This window comes from Glossina fuscipes, unplaced genomic scaffold (assembly GCF_014805625.2).
Source record: "Glossina fuscipes isolate IAEA_lab_2018 unplaced genomic scaffold, Yale_Gfus_2 87, whole genome shotgun sequence".
NCBI classification, from domain to species: Eukaryota; Metazoa; Arthropoda; class Insecta; order Diptera; family Glossinidae; genus Glossina; species Glossina fuscipes.
Genome location: NW_023998441.1, coordinates 22955 through 30829, shown reverse-complemented (window position 1 = coordinate 30829; position 7875 = coordinate 22955). Strand labels below are relative to the sequence as shown.

General features: G+C 37.3%; 1 pseudogene; it reads left to right on the top strand.

The window, feature by feature from the left end:
- The first annotated feature begins 5450 nt into the window (after positions 1–5450).
- On the top strand, positions 5451–7862 carry LOC119638320 (annotated as a pseudogene).
- Positions 7863–7875: the final 13 nt, after the last annotated feature.

Below are 7875 nucleotides of genomic sequence, written 5' to 3'. Positions count from 1 at the left end.
TATTTAGGATTAGCAAACAGAAAAGATTTCATGAACGGAAGTTATCTGCAGTAATAATGGTGGTTGAGGGAGTTAAATCTATGCCTCGCCACCGAGTAAGCGACGTAGTCGAGCGCAGAGCCACTTTTCGAATATTTTTTGAATAGCGAGTTTTTTCTATTCTTGTGATATTTGATTGTGTTATTAAACCACGGCGGACATCTGCTTCGAGGTCGACAATGCTTGATCGGAACAGATGCAGCAATAGCTAGATTTAATGTATTGTAGAACGATGGCAATAAGCTTTCAATACTACCGGTTAAGAAATCAAGCGTCAGATGTGAAAGACGATGTTTTAGTAATACAATATTGATTTTATGAAAATCATAATAATTATTTAAAAAAGTTTGAGTTGGCACATTAAGGCATTTCAACAAACCATCATTAATATGATGAAAGGAAATGCATATTGATGGATGATAAGGATCCTCAGGTAAACTAAAAGGTGGACAACGATTTACGTAAATCTCGGGAAAATTGGCAAAGCAGAGATCAAGCAGTCTACCATTACAATTAGGGGTACGATTATATTGACCCAAATTATGATCAAACAATTCACTAAAAAACACAACAGCCCTATCAGACGTTGAAGTAGGAACCAAACAGCCAGAATTATCAGTGTTACACCAAGTGACTTGAGGCAAATTGAAGTCACCCAATGCAACGACCAAATCGGTGGGTCTAGACCGCTTGGCCACTTCACAAATGAGGGCAGCGTGTTTTCTGTAAATGGAGACATCAGAATTTGGGGGAATATAGGTTATAAATATAGGTTATATCAGGTTATAAATAGATGTTTATCAGGCATATTCGCACGAATAGCGATAAATTCAACGTCAGGAGAAGTGGGAAATTCAATTAAATTGGACGGGACTGACGCAGATATGGCAATTAATACACCACCACCAATACGATTTACTCGATCATTTCTAAACACTTGGAAAGAATTATGAAAAAGTTCCGACGAATGTAGATAGGGTTTTAGCCAAGTTTCAGTCAAGGCCAAACAGAAAAATTCCGTGTTCACTGAGTTTAGAAAAGTGGAACGAATTTTCGAATTTAGGCCCCTAACATTTTGATAAATGAGAGATAGTGGGCCTGAAGAAACATTTAGTTTTTTGAAGGCGACAAGACTATTGCCTTGGTATTACGGGGACGATCCCGAGGGATAAATTCCTTAATTAAGGATCCTACTGGCCACAGTGATTTGTTTAACAACATATCACTGTTTTCAGTCGGACCTAATATTTTAAAAGAGGAGATTGCCCTAGCTTGAGAAGGAGCCATTTTGAAGATGCTAACACGCTTTAAGTTGACTGATGGGACTTTCGTCGCCAGATTATGTTATCCACCGATGTTTCAGGTGCCAGTCTTGACACAAGTATTGCTTTTCTGGGAGGAACTGCCGTCAAGCAAATGTCATTATTTCGAACAGGAGGGGGGTTCACAGTAGGAGAGTTTCGAGTTGGGGAAAATATAGATGGGGTTATCGCCCTTGTACCGGCAGCTTGTGAGACTTGCCCAGTCTGGTGACCAGCATTCACACGCGAACAGCCAGAAGGAGAGGATGACTTATTTTTCTCTTCATTACTTTTAGGCGATGGCACTTTATTAGAGTGAGTGGCGGCTCTGGGCGGAGATACCCTTGCCACTTCAGCGTAGCTTAAAACCGATGGACTTGCCGGTTTGTTTGTAACTGTTTTGCTACCCACCGACTCAGCAATATCGGAAACATTACTATTCATTTTAGAGTTAGAGGGAGCGGTAACTTGTACCAACGAATTAGATTTGGAGAAAGCCAGAGGTGACGTTCCACACCCTACACTACGAGTAGAAGATGAGTGTCCAATAAAGCGACACTCATCAAACCTAGACTTAATGAGCTCAAACTTTGAGTTACGGTTCGTAGACAGTTAGGAGCTGGACCTGAAGATTGAGAGTGATAAAACGTCGTTACTGATGCATGTACAGGCAGGCGTATAAATTGTAGAGGAAGACGAAATATGTGTATCGAGCGAGATAAATAAAAAAAAAGAAACGAAGAATAGTGCAAAGCATTTAAAAGACAAGTAAGAAGGTTAAGGGAATGGCTAGTGCAAACATTTTGCATCAAAAGTTTCGGAGAATAACCACAAAAGGTCACATCTATATATCTTGCCATAGCAGGAAATTTGATACAAAACGAAAGAGGAGTGGTTAAGCAAAGTCAAAGAATTGTTTTAATGAGTGGTACAAAATATAAGAGTGGCATTCATTTAGCATGAATATAGTGTGCGTTTACTAGTAAGGAAAAATACAAAATCGTTCTGAAATAAATGTCAAGAAGAAAGAACGGAAGAGAAAATTCAAGTAGCCTGTATGATAAAACAATTCAATCAAACATTATGATAAAACAATTGTAAAGCACCTTTGGATTTTATTTTCACATTGTAATGCATGAATAAAGTGTGCGTTTACTAGTAAGAAAATACAAACCGGTCTAAAATAAATGTGAAAAAGAAAGAACGGAAAAGAAAATTGAAGCAAACAGTATGATAAAACAATTCAAACAAACTTTAGGATAATACACTTGCATAGTACTTTTTTATTTTATTGTCAATTTGTAATGGTAAGAAAGGACAAAGTATTACAAAGAAAAAAATGGAAGTAATGAAGTAAACCTAAAGAATTTATTTAATTAACTATACACAATTTGTTACGATTGGAATCGTTCGAACATGAATTAAGTGCGCATTTGTCAGAAAGGCAATGCAAATCCATCAAGTGGAGTTTCTATTGTATGCCGTGTGCGTTGTATGCGAAAATTTTAAGTGAAGAATAAGAGCGACAACAAGCTAGCTACACCACCGCTACAGCACGAGGTGATATCGGAGGGAGGGAAACCAACGACGCCACTCATCGGTCAACCGTGAGCGCAGAGAAGTGGCACCTGCACCAGATCCAGCACGTGGAACAGGTATCGTTTTTTTTTATCTTATGTGTTTTTTTTACTGAAAATGATTGGTTAAGTAGGTATACCCCACCGCCGAGGCGAGTGTGGTGTGCATGTGAGGGGAGGTAGGTGGACTGTGGACGGATGCCAACGGACAAAGTACAGACCTACAGACGACGTACCAGACAGACGACATGTAATTTTTATTATTTTCCTTTTATTTTGTAATGCGGCGCGGCGGGCAAGAGAGAGAGGAAAAAAGAGTCTCGCCGACCGCTCTACCGCGAAAGCGCCAGGTCGCGTTACAAGGTTCACGTCGTCCACGTGAAGCCCTAACAGTTGTAAAAAATGTTCTTGAAGAATTTTCGGATAATATAAATTTATTGCACATTAAAGCTTATCTTCAGTTGCATTTACAAGACGCTGAAATTGCGTTAGTTACGGTGCAATGTATGTTGGAATCTGGTGCGAATTACATGAAGGTCAGGTCACTGTTGAAGATGAAAAGCAGTCGAATACGAAAAGTGATTGAATGCGTAACTCTGCAAAAGTAGAAGCAATAGACGCACTTATTAAAAGTTCTAGAAGTAAAGGCAAATTGCAAAAGGTTTCAGAATTTATCTGAGGAATTGGAAACAGGATCTCAAAACAAGCAAGATAAAATTCTGTTAGTCAATAATATTTAGAATGTTTGGCTACCTTCCTGGCGGATGAAGCGCGTTTGGAAGGCTTTCTAACAGAAAGTCTACCTATCGAAAATAATTTTGTTAAGGCACGTTCAGATGTCCAAGGGGCCAAACGTTGTCTTTCACTGGAGTAAATGGGCAAAAGGCTGGCATAGCACTACACGCTCATTTATTATTAGCTAAATTATGTTATGCATGCGGAGATACATAAACTAAGTAAATACTCGGTGTCATAACTTCTGTTATTCCATGTTTATGCTTTTTTCGTTGTTCACTTTGGCAGTTCATGAGCATCATTAAGTGTTTATATTGCTGTTCTAAGACCTTAAGTAGAATTTAGCTATTCTATTATCATAAAGTCGATTAGATTGGGAAAGAGAGTAATGAGGTTGCGCATTACATACATCGATGAAAATTACAACCGCGTATAGCTTTAGACCGATTTTCATATTGGTTTATTCTTTCCTAGGAAGTTTTCTTGAAGACTAATTATTACATCCTCACATAATATTCATTTTATACATTTGAGTATAATCTATTAAGTCAACTACTCGAATGTTCTGTAACCTTCGCGATAAGTCTGGTATGCTAACCTTCTCAATTTCACCACTATATAATATTTTCTCTTGTTCAAATTCGCGATATTCAAAGCAATTTATTTTTAATTGTCTTTTCTCATAGATACTTTCTTTCATAAGTATAACGAATAGGTACATTAATATTTTCATATTTGAGATTAAAATGTCCAGTATACCACCCACATCTATTTCGGAATTGATTAGCAATTGAAGAAATGCCTCTATGTGCTTCCAAATGCATCATCTATTAAAAAATATTTTAATAGTGTGGGTTCTGTTGTTCTTGTTGCGTTGTCGGTGTTTCAATAGGTGATGATGTACTAGTTGTTAACGTTGTAACATCACCTTCATCTTTTAATCAAAGGATAATCATTGTCGTTAGTTTCCAGTGTTTCGATTACTTTCATCTTAACAAATGAGATATTAGTTTTGAGAACATCATCGTTGGGTAGAATTAAATTGCATAGTACACTTTTTAAATGCGAATATGCATGAGGAGTAGTAATAGTGAACTAATCACTATTTTCAATATAAGAAGCAAAAATATATATTTATTTCCATTACAATACCTCCCTGTTTGACAAACGTGCACTGCTATGTTTAAAGATATAATGCTTAAAAAGTAAATGATATATCTAAAGTTACATGGAGAGAAAGGAACTGTTTCTGTTGTTAAAATCCATTACTACTTTATTACAATTTACAATATTTTTCTTACTTCATTTGTAAGGAGTACAGAGTCAAATATTTTATTATGTATAATTAAATATTAGGCAGATGTATTAGATGGTATGTTACTTGAAGGTTTCAATTCAATGCGAATATTGGTTGGTCCGGTTCTAACCGATTCATTTTGATGTGTTTTGTCCAAAACAACAATGGGTGCAAGTGTTATAAACGCATTACGTTTCGATAGGGGATGTGGATCGCGTGAACAATAACATTGTTGAAATCTTGAATATATATCACAAAGTAGAGAGTATTGATTTCGGCTAAACTCAAGATTTAAATAATCATATGGCTATGAATCAGAATGGAAGATGTACTTTATATTCGTTAAATTGCAATAAATAAATTTGTTTTTGGCTTTTCGTAAGCAGAAAATGCGGTCGGTCGCTTGCACCAACTAACTTAACATTCCGTCATAAAATAGCTGCACTCTGTGGAAGAGTAAGATGCGTCAAAACCGCAGAGTTAATTATGATTTCACTATAATTTATTTACTTTAATTTTTTAAATTTAATTGATTTGCAGTTGCAATCCAGACATCTTATCGGAAGCTTTGATGTACCCGAACCATTAAAACGAGCGTATGTTACTGCGGGTTGCAAAAAGGACACTTTGGAAAATGTGTCCCCGAGTCTGAAAGAAGAATTAAACATAAGCAACGACGTAAATCGCTTTCAAACACTTTTATATTTAGAGGAGGTGGAGGGTTTTGTTAATCTCCGCATGTATGACCGTGAACGGGCACATTTCACACGTGAGGGAAAGTATTTAGCTCTGGTCATGGAAAATCTTCCCGAACGTCGCCCTTCGCTAAGAATTGGAGATATTGTCAAAGCGAAAGACCCCTGGGCCGATAGTGAAAACGACGAACCTACGTATTAAGGAGTGATTCACAAAGTGCTTCGCAATCGCATTCTACTTAAATTCGATCACAACTTTCAGCAAACATATAACTACGGCAATTATTGCTTAGAATTTTACTTCTGGCGTTATTGCTACCGTAAACAGCACTACGCCAGCTCACGAGCGGCTGAAAAATTAGGCGAACAGTTCTTATTTCTCTCCCGAGCAAAGACGCGTGGATACCCACCATTGGATATAAAATTAAATGATTAGGAAAACCTCTTGTTAGACAATTGCCGGAGTAGATGGTACAATTCCATACTGAACTCTATGCAGAAAAAAGCCGTAGCAAATATACTACGAGGAGAAGTTTTTAACATGACATACGTGATTTTCGAACCCCCTGGCACAGGAAAGACGGCATTGCTAGTGGAGACCATTTTACAAATTTTTAAATTGGTACCCGGTGTACGTCTGCTTGTGTGCACACCCTCCAATAGCTCCGCTGGTTTAATAACGACGCGTTTGATCGAATCCGATGTACTCGAAATGGGTGAGCTTATACATCTAGTATCCCACAAGGAGCTCAAAAAAGAACTCATACCAGAGCATTTGATGCCGTTTTGCCTAGCAGGTGACAAATACTGGTATACTGGCCTAAATTGCTACTGTGAAGACGAGATGATTGTGACCAAGTCCGGATTCAAACTAAAATGTCAAATGAAGTATTTAGGGCGCCATCGAGTAACGATTGGTATTTGCGCCACCCTAGGAAATTTTTTGCAAATGTGTTTTCCACCAAACCATTTTACTCATGTGCTAATTGATGAGGCAGGCCAGTGCACACAACCTGAAATTATGGTTGCTGTTGCTTAAGTATCAAAAGAGCGTGGCCAGGTAATCCTTGTTGGAGATCCCTATCAATTGCAAGCAGCCATTATAAACGAATATGCCGGGCGTTGCCCTCTATAGTGAATGCTTATAATGAACTGTTGATACCAATGATAAGAGAAGAGAATTCTAGGGAAGCGCAAATGCTAAAGCAACTTGACGACTTACTGCCGCAATCACCAAATCGACCCAAAGCATTTGGCATATTCTTCCACGGAGTACGTTCTAAAGATATGCAGTGAAAAAGACTCTCCATCGTGGTATAATCCTTACGAAACGAAGAAGGTAAGTTGTATTTAGTTTAAAAGCACAATCCCTTCTATTTGGTATTTCATAACATTTATTTCATTTTCGAAAGTTTTCCTAATGACAGTTAAATTGTATCGTAAGAACGTTAAACCGGAATCCATCGGCATTAACATCGTACATAAAACAAGCTGAATATTTGCGCAAACTATTTGTTGATGCCAACGTAGCAATGCCTAAAATTGGTACTGTGGTGGAATTCCAAGGACAAATACAACCTTCGTAAATTTACACTAATGTTGGAATTAATACTAGTGTTGCTTTCGCTTGGTTTTTTTTAGGAACGCGATATAATAATAATTTCAACATTGAGATCAGATGAGGAGCGTATACCTAACGATATGCGCCATGCATTAGGTTTCATCCAAAACGAGAAACTGACTAACCTCGCAATATCTTGCTTGTGATGTATCTTCTGACCACATTCGTAGCAAAGACTGTACGAAAAGAAAGCAAAAGGAACAAATTAACAATATAATGAGTACAGAAAATATCTTATTTCAAAAATTGGAATGTGAGGAAAATTTTCTAATTGTTGAAAATTGGTGGTCTGAGTCCTGAAAGCTCGTTAGATCAAACTCTTTCAAATTCTACTCAATTAATTGCTCAATGGAAAATTATGAACGATGTATATCTAGGCAACAGTCGCCACCTTTCCGTAATTTTTGAAAGTTAGGACAATGTAGTTTTAAAAATTAATGGTTTTATATTCCAGTTGTTATTGGACCGCTTATCTAATGTTAACTTAAATACTGAAATTTCCTCAATTGAAAACACATTTCAAGATGAAATCAAAAATGCTTCACTTTCTGCTATTTTCCCAGATTGCAACCTCAAACAAAAACTCTCAAGATATTGTAGTTCCGTCAGG